The following is a 10,649-nucleotide window of genomic DNA, read 5'->3' as shown; positions in this document are numbered from 1 at the left end:
TAAAATAAAATATTTGAACGACAGTTAAAAGGGTGTTTGCTCTATGATATGCGTTATATTATGGCATGTATATATATATCGAAATAATGATGCACTAAAGCACTATAATACATTACCCAAATTCAGATACATTTCAGCTTCCACCTCTTCAGTAAAATTTCAGGCTTAAATTTGGTCTCACATGCTTGTACTCCTCTCTCTCTCTCTCTCTCTCTTTGATAATCCAATGTCGCAAAGCAAAAAAAAAAAAACTTCCACAAAACAAACCTAACTGAAATTCCAAATGGAAGCAATGACTACGATATTGATAATACAGATGATGTATGTGACTGCAAGAAAAAGTTTAACTTCGTTTCGGTGCATATCCTTGAAGGGTGATATCATGTTTGACATTTAAATTCACCGAAAGTCACGTGGTGATTCAACCGCAGTGTCATTGTACTTTCGATGGAAATGACCAATGGTACAAGTGACGGGGGGTTGGCGGTGAGTTCAAACGCCCGAGTGCATTCCAGGTAAGCGCCGCTGAAGTACATTATGATTGATACGGTCACGTGCGACGTAATATTTTGTTTCGTCCACACAAGTTCAACTGTTTTATCTACTTACCTCTCTCTCTCTCTCTCCCTCACACACACACACACACACACACACACACACACACGCACGCACTGTATATCTATTTATCTATCTATCTATCTCTATCTATCTCTTCCTGTCTTTCCTTTCCATTTCGCACATGTATACGCACACATGCTCTTTTTTTTGGCTCTTCCTTTCCACGTGCGTGGCTGTGTTTGTCTGCACAACATGTACCTACTGTGAGTTTGTGTGTGCATTCATATCTGCCTACCGGCATGTTATGGACTCTCTCGCCCATTTCCACACACATACATAAGCACAGAATTTGTCCTAGCATTCAGTATTATTTTCCATCCTTTGTTTGTTTTTGTTTTTCTGCAACGTTGCTTTTGTGTTTATGACAGTTATTTGCAGAACCTCGCTTATTTGCAGAACTTCCATATTTTCTTCTTCATCTTCAGAGAGATTAGACACAATATGCGTTAAAGGAATGGTATACTATTGGTTGAGGTGAGGATTCAGCCTTTAACTTTTTGCGAGATACTTAGAAACCACTTTAAGAAATGTTTAAGAGCATACAATTCTAAGGGGAATTCAAAGTTTATTTGGTGAAAATCAGTTTTGAAATGGCTGAGATATCCACCAAAAACAAAGTAAAGCAAAGAGATCTTAATAAAAGGTGGAACTTTGTTAGGATCGCCATGTTTAGGATGCCTCAGCCATTTCAAACCCAATTTTCATCAAACAAACTACAAATTCCTCTTAGAATGAAATGTGCTCTTCCATATTTCATGAGAGGTTTCTCATTATCTCAAAAATTCATCATAAAAACGTTGGAAACCTAAAACCCCATCTAAACCAAAACTGTACCATCCTTAAATGTATCATTCCTGGCTATGGTACGGAAGTAATGAGTGAAAAGTTATCACACTTCCGGTACGACCCGCTGGTGGTTTACTGCAAAAAGAGCTTTTACCTTTAGTTTTTCGTATACAATGGCTGTTCCAATTAATTCATTAGTCACATGGGAATTTTTTGAAGTAACATTTTAAACAAAGTACACACTCTTTTCTAATCTATGCACCCATATCACTGCGATATCTTTGTGTTGAGCTTGGGTTACCTTTCTCTCTTTTTTCCGTCTTCTTTCCCCCTTAAAGTCTGGTTTCCTTCTTCCATATTGGAAATTTCTCATGCTATGTATACAACAAAACGAAAACTCTTTAGAAAAAAAAGTCGCACGTTAGTGTCAAGCATTTGGTACGATATTGTCATCAAAGAGATAATTCGGCTGGTTTTTTTTTAGGCTTGAATTGTCCATCGCAAGTCATGAACTCCTAAGTAATTTTAAGGCCTTTGTCGTGTGAAAATTTGACAATTGTATTTAGCTCTCATAATCCTTATATTGCTTGGAGAAGTCGCGCTGATGCACTTCAAGGAAAGCCACTGATTTTATGTTGGTCCTTGTGCCATGGTCTAACTTATTGAGCTAGGGTTAAGGCATCGGCACAGCTACCACGGTATACGGCACCGGTCCGTGTTTTGTTTGTTTGTTTGTTTGTTTGTGTTTTATGATGCGCGAAAAGGCGCATGTTTAAAAAATTGTTATTTCAGTACAAAATCACCTCAAATTTTATACTCATTTCAAAATCAAAAGCAACAAAGTCACCAGCTGAAGATTTATTTTGTAACAAAATTAGTAGCGAGGAAGTGATATTGTAACAGAACCAGACATGGTTCCTCTGGCGCTCCATAGCAAAACACCGTTGTCGAACTCGGTATGCCGAGGCCTTTACACAGAATGCGAGATGACGAGAGTCATCGAGGAGTGTGTTAGAAAGGTACAAGATGTCCAACCACGATCCTTATTTTTTACCGCACACTTCTCGAGGAGAGGGGACGGTGCGGTGACGCGGGCGGGCGAGTGTTCCTGGTTATTGATCGGGATCATATGATATTACGCATATTGTGCTGATAACGACACTCATGCGCGAGCCATCCTCTATTAGAATCTCGCGTGTCAGATATGATAGGTTTGGATACTGGTTGATTTCGCGCTTAGCCATGTTTAGCGGGCATGCACGATTGTGGAGTGCACGGGTTTGAAGAGTGCTCGTGGGTCGAATCCCTTCACCATAAGATACGTTCAGACGACAAGCCTTAACCTCGAGGTTAGGAAACCTCGAGGTTAAGCTTGTAATTAGGGACCGTGTAGACGCACTCGTAGTTAGCTAACCTCGAGGTTAGCTCGATGTTAAGAGCCACGAGATATCTTATGGTTAGCGCTTTAACCACGAGCCGCGGGGGGTCCCCACTCGTAGTTCAGCACCGCGTGGACACAAAAATCAACGCACTCAAAGGGGCAGGAGCTTGACCCCGAGGTTAAGCTTCGTCGTGTGGACGCACGTCGAAGTTAGGGGGCAAGAGCTTAACCTCGAGGTTCCCTAACCTCGAGGTTAGGGCTTGTCGTCTGAACGTAACTATTGTTGTTGATACGGGGAACAAAGAATGCCGACTCCTCTATTTATCTACTTCTTTGCCATATAATCTGATTATCAATTGGAGGGAGTAGTGACCTGGAAGAGATGATTATGATTATCCTAGCTGAATGGTTTCATCCTCCAAGACAGTGCTCCCTTTGGTGACGTAAACGTAAAACTTGCCTAAAGTCTGTAACCATTTCATTTGGAATGACTGAAAAATATCGTGAAGTAGATCACTCATCAGTACAACCTCTGCATTGTGACTCCACGATAAACCTGTAACTGTAAAAAGTTATCGCTTTTTCTTGTAACGTTTTCATTTCTTCGCCGCGGAAATAGAAATGGAACTAGGATGGGCCACTTTTATTTCATCATAATTTGAGATCATTCGATGTACTGTGCTTTCGTCTTCTCCAATCCATATTATGTGACTGTTGAGGTGTTTATCAGATTAATCATTTGTTGCGTATGTGTCTTCAACCGGAGAGATTTAATCTCTTGTAAGCCTACAAATTATATCTCATTATACTCTTTGTGACGTTATTTGCGTATGCTATTGAAGAAATTTAACTTTTTTTCATGTCTTACCTACAGATTCAGAGTGCCGGGGATACCGGCATGTTAAAGTGCATCCGGCATTATATACAGTCACCTATGTGTAATGGAGTTACGAAGAACGGAGCGACTTACTCTTGCAGATTTACATCACTGTCAGGAACTAACATCAATATCTCATCTATTAATTCTATTTCAACCGAAGGTGACTAAAAAGAAAAATGAGTAGGCGCCATTACGGGTACCTTATGCAGTGTCACTTTTATTGGCAGCTCGTGTACAAGGTTACCGTGGTCAGCAAGCTACCAAGTAATTTAGCTTATCTGTTGCGTTCTCCTCCCATCGTTTGAATAATTACGCAGTACCCGCTGCATGCTAAAAGGATTAGAGCCAACACTTGCTGTCGAGCGAAAGCTCGGTGGTCTAGTGGAGATGACGCCTGTCCGGTGATCAGGAGGTCGTAGGTTCGAATCCTGCCCGAGTATGTACGCCCATGATTTTTATCATGGCTACTACTAAAACACTGATCAATTCAGTGCTTATTTACGTCGATGTAGGGCAATTTGTCAATCAGTTGCTATATGTACGTGTATGTTGAGCGTTGTTGTTGAGTCAGGAAAAAGAGCACATTCATAACACTACTAACTGATTGTAGTAGTCTTTTGATTCTCCCTTTTCCACCACTTCATTCCATCGATCTTTTTTTCATCTTGATAATTTCTTTATCCTTCACTTCGCTTCCATGGATGTCTCCTCTCTTCTTACTCTTCTTGTCTATACACCTGTCTTTTCTTCATCTTTTCTTATTTCCTTTACTCCCTTTTTTATATCTTCTTTTCCCTCCATAACAGTTTATCTTTATTTCCTCCTATACTCGCTCTCTCTCTTCCCCCTCTCCATCTCTCACTCTCATCCTATATACCATCGTAATCGAATCGACAACCGCGATCCTTGTGCGCGGGTATGAATAATCCATTTCAGTCAAATCATAATTGTGACTCTGGGCGCAAAAATAATTATTCCGATCGTCCTCCCGAAGGAAATGGAGGAGTTGCCAAGTCCGGTGCAAACAGACTTAACCTTTCCTTACCTTGGGGTGTTCTGAGATTGCGACGTTCCGACCTTTAACGAGAGCTGCAAGAAATTTGTTCCTCTAGAAATATTGTGAAAGTGCAGACGAGTTGAAATGGAATGGCTCGTAGGAAAGACACGAAGAGGATAAGATGCGTCATTTATAATATTGTATTATTCTTGCTTTGCGTTTTCATTTGAAGGTGATATCGGCAGGTGTCAAGCTAGATAGCCCGTAATAATGGTTCAATGCTACAGATCACTTTAAGAATGAAAGAGAGGGTTTTATTCTATCTTATAGATTTTAAATTGTATATTTTGATATCTCTTTCAGATAACAAGGGCGGGAATATTTTATTTTCCTCGTTTTTATGAATGATGTTAACAATAGTAATAATGCCACGCAAAATCTCAAATCAGTTTCTTTGGAAATTATCACGGTCCAGAGGAAATTGCACAATTTAGGCATTGCATTGCTCCTTTTTATCTAATCATTTATTGATTTATTTGTTCAGTTTTGTTTCGTGTGGGTGCGTGCTTTTTGTGAATGAGTAAGGAGTGGTGTTGAAATATTGCACACGTCCCCAATTTATAACATAGACGAGCACAGAATCAACACAAGCTTCAAATGAATACATGGTACCATCAAACATTTCACGTCAGCCTTAGATAGTAACATGTTAAAAGTCAAATTCAGCGCTGTGCAACGAACTGCCGGGTACGTACTATACCTGCTTTGTGGTGCTGCCTTTCCTTTAGCAGAAAAAGTAACAGGTGAATGTGTAATATAGGAATAGATGTCGGTGGATAGTGATTACGATACTCTATGCTATGCGGGGTTAGAAATGACCGATAGCGCTGCGTATTAGACGAGCATTACTGATGCTCTGTTGCAAAAGACCAGTGATGATAAATGTTTGATGACTTAGTATGTGTGGGTATGTTGGTGTGTGCGCGCGTGTGTGTGTTTGCGTGTATGTGCGGAAGGGTAGAATGTCATATCTTTTGTTGTCAAACACCTGCTGGTTTGTCACATACACATCCATACGCACAAACGCACACGCACGTCCATATGCATTAGTTCACTATATATGCAAACACACGCGGCCTGCACACACACTAAACAAGCACACGAACACGATCTTTGTTGTTGTGTCAAACAGATTCGTAATGACAATCCACATGCACATAAAAAGTACACCCTTGTAGTATCTTTATTGGAAATGTATCATGATTTTCACAGCATTGGAAAAGGAAAGGAAAATTGACAGAATGGAGAGATAAGTAATTCGTCATAAAGTCATGAATCATAATGAAGTTATAACACTCTTTCATTTGATGAAAAAAGCTGCTCCTTTCAACGTCGAAATGTATTTTATATCCCTCAAATCGGTCATACCAGGAAAATACTATATTTGATGAGGACACACAATCTCATTATTACCTTCGAAGCATCCATCAGATATATTGGCTCTACCACCAGAACAAGAACGGAAATAAATAAAAGGTAGTTTCACACTTCCTAATCAAAGTTTAGTGGAGACACATTTCATAAAATTCAACCCCAGGATAACTACCTTGAAAACCGAAAAGGTGAAAAAAAAAGAGATCAAAACGTCAGGAAACCAAGTCCCTTCCCACAAAAGTCCCGCGAGGTTGAGGGGTAGTAATTAGAAGTTGATTGGGTGGCAGGTGTCAAAAATAATGGCCAGTCTGCTGATCAGAAAATTCATCTATGTGATCGTGTGATAAAGGCCGTCGTGAAGTGGTTCCCGGGAGAATAATTGCATAGAAGGGTACTGTTAGATCAGCTCGCCGGTCTCCTAATGGCTCAATGTCGATATAAACCTGAGTCCTACACCCTCATCCTACCTTTACCCAACGGCGCAATAGCGATCGCCTGTGGGGGATTCGAAGTGTTTACAATACGATGTAGAAACACATTAATGTCGACGAGGAAAACCGCACAACTGTTTGTTTCTTGTCAGGCTTGTCAAACATAATACGAAAGATTGAATGTGAAGACAGTGGAGCTGTAAGTAGAAAATGAAATTAAAATCTAGAAATGTTTTGAAGACGAAGAAAAAGAATAAGAAAGTTTTGAAGTGGAACTGGATTTCGAGAGGGGTAGATTTAGGAGAAATTGGATCAGACGGCGTATCATTAAATAATCGGATATGATAGGATCAGATGAGGTAACTTGGGACGACCAAGGTGTAGATTGGATGTGATGTGATGGGATGGGATGGGGTGAAAAGGCATTGATGGGATTACTTTATTGGGGTAGGGACTGGTTAAGGTAAAAGGGATTTATGGGATTAGATGAAGAAGCATTGTGATGAGATGAGATGAGATGAGACGGGGTGAAATGGGACGAATGCGATTATATTGTACTATTTTGGAAGTAAGAATGTGTATTTTGGAAAGGATGAATGAGATTAAATGGGGTAGGGATGGGTAGGTTGAAGTTAGATGTATGGGATTTGGCGGGAGTTGCATAAGATGGTATAGGGAATGGTAAGTTGAAATGGGATGTATGAGATTATAGATAGGTAAGCATAATACGGTGTAGGGATGGGTAGGTAAGATGACTTTTATATCGGATTAGGTGTAATAGGAAGAAAAAGAGGATAGAGGGATTGGAAGGATGGAATGGCACGTATGGGTTTAAATGGGATTGGGATGGGTTGGGTACATCGAGTACATGGGGAAACATAAGACGGTAAAGGGATGGGAAGGTTTGAATGAGACATATGGGATTAGATGGTTTAGCATAAGATGGTATAGGGATCGAAGGGTAGGCTGGAATGGAATGTATGAGATTATGGGGAAGCATAAGATGGCATAGGGTGTGTAGGTTAGAATGGGATGTACATTGTGTTCGTAATGGATAGGTATATAGGAAAGATGGCATATATCGGATTAGGTGTGGAAGATAAACAGGGTAATGGGATGGGTAGGGTACAAAGGGATGTATGGGACTAAATGGGAAAGCATAAGATGGTATTTAGGGAAGGGTATATAGGATGGAATGGGATGCATGGGATTATAAGAAAGCATAAGATATGGTATAGAGATTAAGGTAGAAATGGGATTGAGGTTACATGGAGGTAGCGTAAGATGGATTCGGGAAGGATGGGTTGAATGGGACGTATGGGATTAGATTATGGGGAAGCATTAGATGGTATAAGGATGTGTGGGTTAGAATGGGATGAATTCATAATGGGATTAGATGCGGTAGGGATAGGTAGGTAAGATGACATACATTGGGTTAGGTGGGTAAAAAAAGAGGATGATGGGATGGGATGGGATGGGATGGGATGAAGGCGAATAGCTTAGTTGGTATGGGTTTGCCAGATTGAGGTAGGGATGCCGTAGATGAGAATGGATGTACAGGAATATATGGGTGGGATGGATAAAGGATAAATGGATAAAAGGGATGACTTGATGGGATAGGGATGGGGTAAGATGGAATGAAATGTACGGGATTAAGCAGGAAGGGTGAAATGGGATCAATGGACCGAGTGAATAGGATGAATGGGTCTACTAAAAAAATGGGATAGTGATGGGATAAGGATGGGATGGGATAATGTAGGATGGATGGGTGTGGTGGTATAGGATAGGGATTAAAATGGATGGGATCGGACCAGGTGTAATTGCACAAACGGGATTAATTACTAGATGATGTAAGGATGGATAGGGTCGGATGGGATAGAATGGGACGAATTAGGTTAGACACTGTTAGATGGCGTGGGATAGGATAGGATAGGGTACCAATGGACGAATGATATTATGTGGGATGGGACCGGTTGGGGTGGGAAGGAGGAGGGTGGAGCTATACAAATGGGATTGATGGGGGACAGGGATGTGATGCATTGTGGTAGTCTTGACACAACTAAGAACATTACTCCCTAAAAGTGCAGCGCCAGCAGTAAATACTATATCCTTTCCCTAATCAGTTTTAATATGCGACATTTATTTTTTTTCAATACAATACGTTTGATTGACAAAACATGCTCTGTGTAGAACATAATGGCAGCGAGTCTCCACATCATTCACTTCTGGAATTCTGCGTTTACTAATTTCCTGTGTACCGTGTTCGCAATGACGATATTACATTTTCTCGAACAAGGTTATACACTCCTGTAACCCAAAGGTTTGCTATAGTGTCTTAGATTACAAAAAAAAAAAGAAAAAGAAAAAGCAAGAGCTACTTTGTGTGTGTGTGTGTGTGTGTGTGTGTGTGTGTGTGTGTGTGTGTGTGTGTGTGGTTTATACTTTACTGAAAGCGTACCAGCAACATCTCTTGAATCTCACGCAGCGTACACTAGAAGTATGGAATAACACGAATCGTTTTTGTTTTGCTTCGCTTCCGATTTCCTCCTGTTAATCTTGCTGGTGTTTGAAGGAAATCAAGTATAGGGCCTACAAGCATGAATAGTATTCGACTTTTATGCTGCCGTAACACGCACAGGAGTTAGCGTATGCCATCTGCTTACAGTCAAACAATATCTTGAAAATGTTAATGTACATACACACACACACACACACACACACGTAATATATATGTTTACATACATGTATACACACATATATTGTATATATATAAATTCTCCTCTCTCTCCGCCTCTTTCTCTCTTTCTCTCCCTATGTATGTACAATTGTATTAACGTGATATAAGTTACTATGTCTATGTATACCTAAATATGTGTAGAATTTTTTGTTTTTGTTTTTGTTTGTTTTTTTTTTGCGGGCAAAAAAAGGGTTTTTCCAAAAGACAGATTACATTGACTGTAACTTCTGGTTTCTTTACCAGGAATTTGAAATTGTATTCATATTTCCTGGTTATTACTCAGGAAACACGTACTTGCCAAAGCAATCAATTTTGTTTGTTGTTTTTTTATCTGAAATGTTATATAATTATTATGAAATATATAACATATAATATATACGCGTATATCTGTTCATTTGTATACTGAGGGGGAGAAAGAGAGAGAGAGACTGATATCTCACCCAGGTACGTGCATGGGTGCCTCTGTATTTGTTTGAGGGCACGCAGAATTCTCATCATAAATACTCAAATTATATTCTACGGAACATCTGGTACACTCGTTAGGAATTTGAGACAACATACACGAATATTCTGGAATACGTGGTAATAGAGGAAATGTAAGCCATCTGCTGTAGATATAGTCTATATCTTGGAAAAGGTAGTAGGCCTACATATTGTATATAAATTTTGATATATCAATACATATTCGTGTGTGTGTGTGTGTGTGTGTGTGTGTTTGTGTGAGTGTGTGCGTGTGTGTGTGTTTCTGTATGCTTGCGTGTTGATTTATCCACGTATTGATATTCACACATCTATTAACGGTTAATGACTTTTTTTCGTCAACAAGTTAAATTGTTCATTTATTGTCAACCAAAACCTTGAAGAAGGTGGAGTCCTCAGAAAATTCGGCAACCAAAATGACTTGTTTGCAAAAATGAATTAATTGTTTTCTTTTGACAATCATATGCATATATACGGATAGATATATATATATAGAGAGAGAGACAGACAGACAGACAGACAGACACACAGACTGATGCAGAGAGGAAAAGAGAGACTGATATACGAATACACCTCCATGTTTTTTTCGCGGCGGTGTTTTGACAAATACTTAGATTAAATTCCGGATAGATTCTTGAGAATTATTGGGAATTTCAAATAATGTCCTCGGATACAATCATATTGTTATCACTCACAGCTGTAAGTTTCTTTCAGGTTCAGAATAAAATGTTCTCGCCAATGCGGAAAATGGTTATCGTTTTCAATAACAAAGATGTGAATCTAATATGGGTGATATGATATCTGCGCTCATCTCTATCTGATTTGATTAGACGTGCGTGCAAATATCTGAGATATAACGACGCAACTCAATATGCCTCCGAGGTATATATTCCAGATCCGAAGCA

General features: G+C 39.7%; 1 non-coding gene across 1 annotated transcript; it reads left to right on the top strand.

Annotated features, from left to right (window-relative positions):
- The first annotated feature begins 4,032 nt into the window (after positions 1 to 4,032).
- Positions 4,033 to 4,105, top strand: Trnat-ggu (transfer RNA threonine (anticodon GGU)). Its single transcript has one exon. It is a non-coding gene; the product is annotated as a tRNA-Thr (tRNA).
- The last annotated feature ends 6,544 nt before the right edge of the window (positions 4,106 to 10,649 follow it).

Source organism: Diadema antillarum, unplaced genomic scaffold, assembly GCF_040938485.1.
Source record: "Diadema antillarum isolate AM-2024a unplaced genomic scaffold, OU_Dant_1.0 seq00000420_RagTag, whole genome shotgun sequence".
Taxonomy (NCBI): Eukaryota; Metazoa; Echinodermata; class Echinoidea; order Diadematoida; family Diadematidae; genus Diadema; species Diadema antillarum.
The sequence above is the reverse complement of the archived record's forward strand: the minus strand, read 5'-3'. Positions and strand labels throughout refer to the sequence as shown.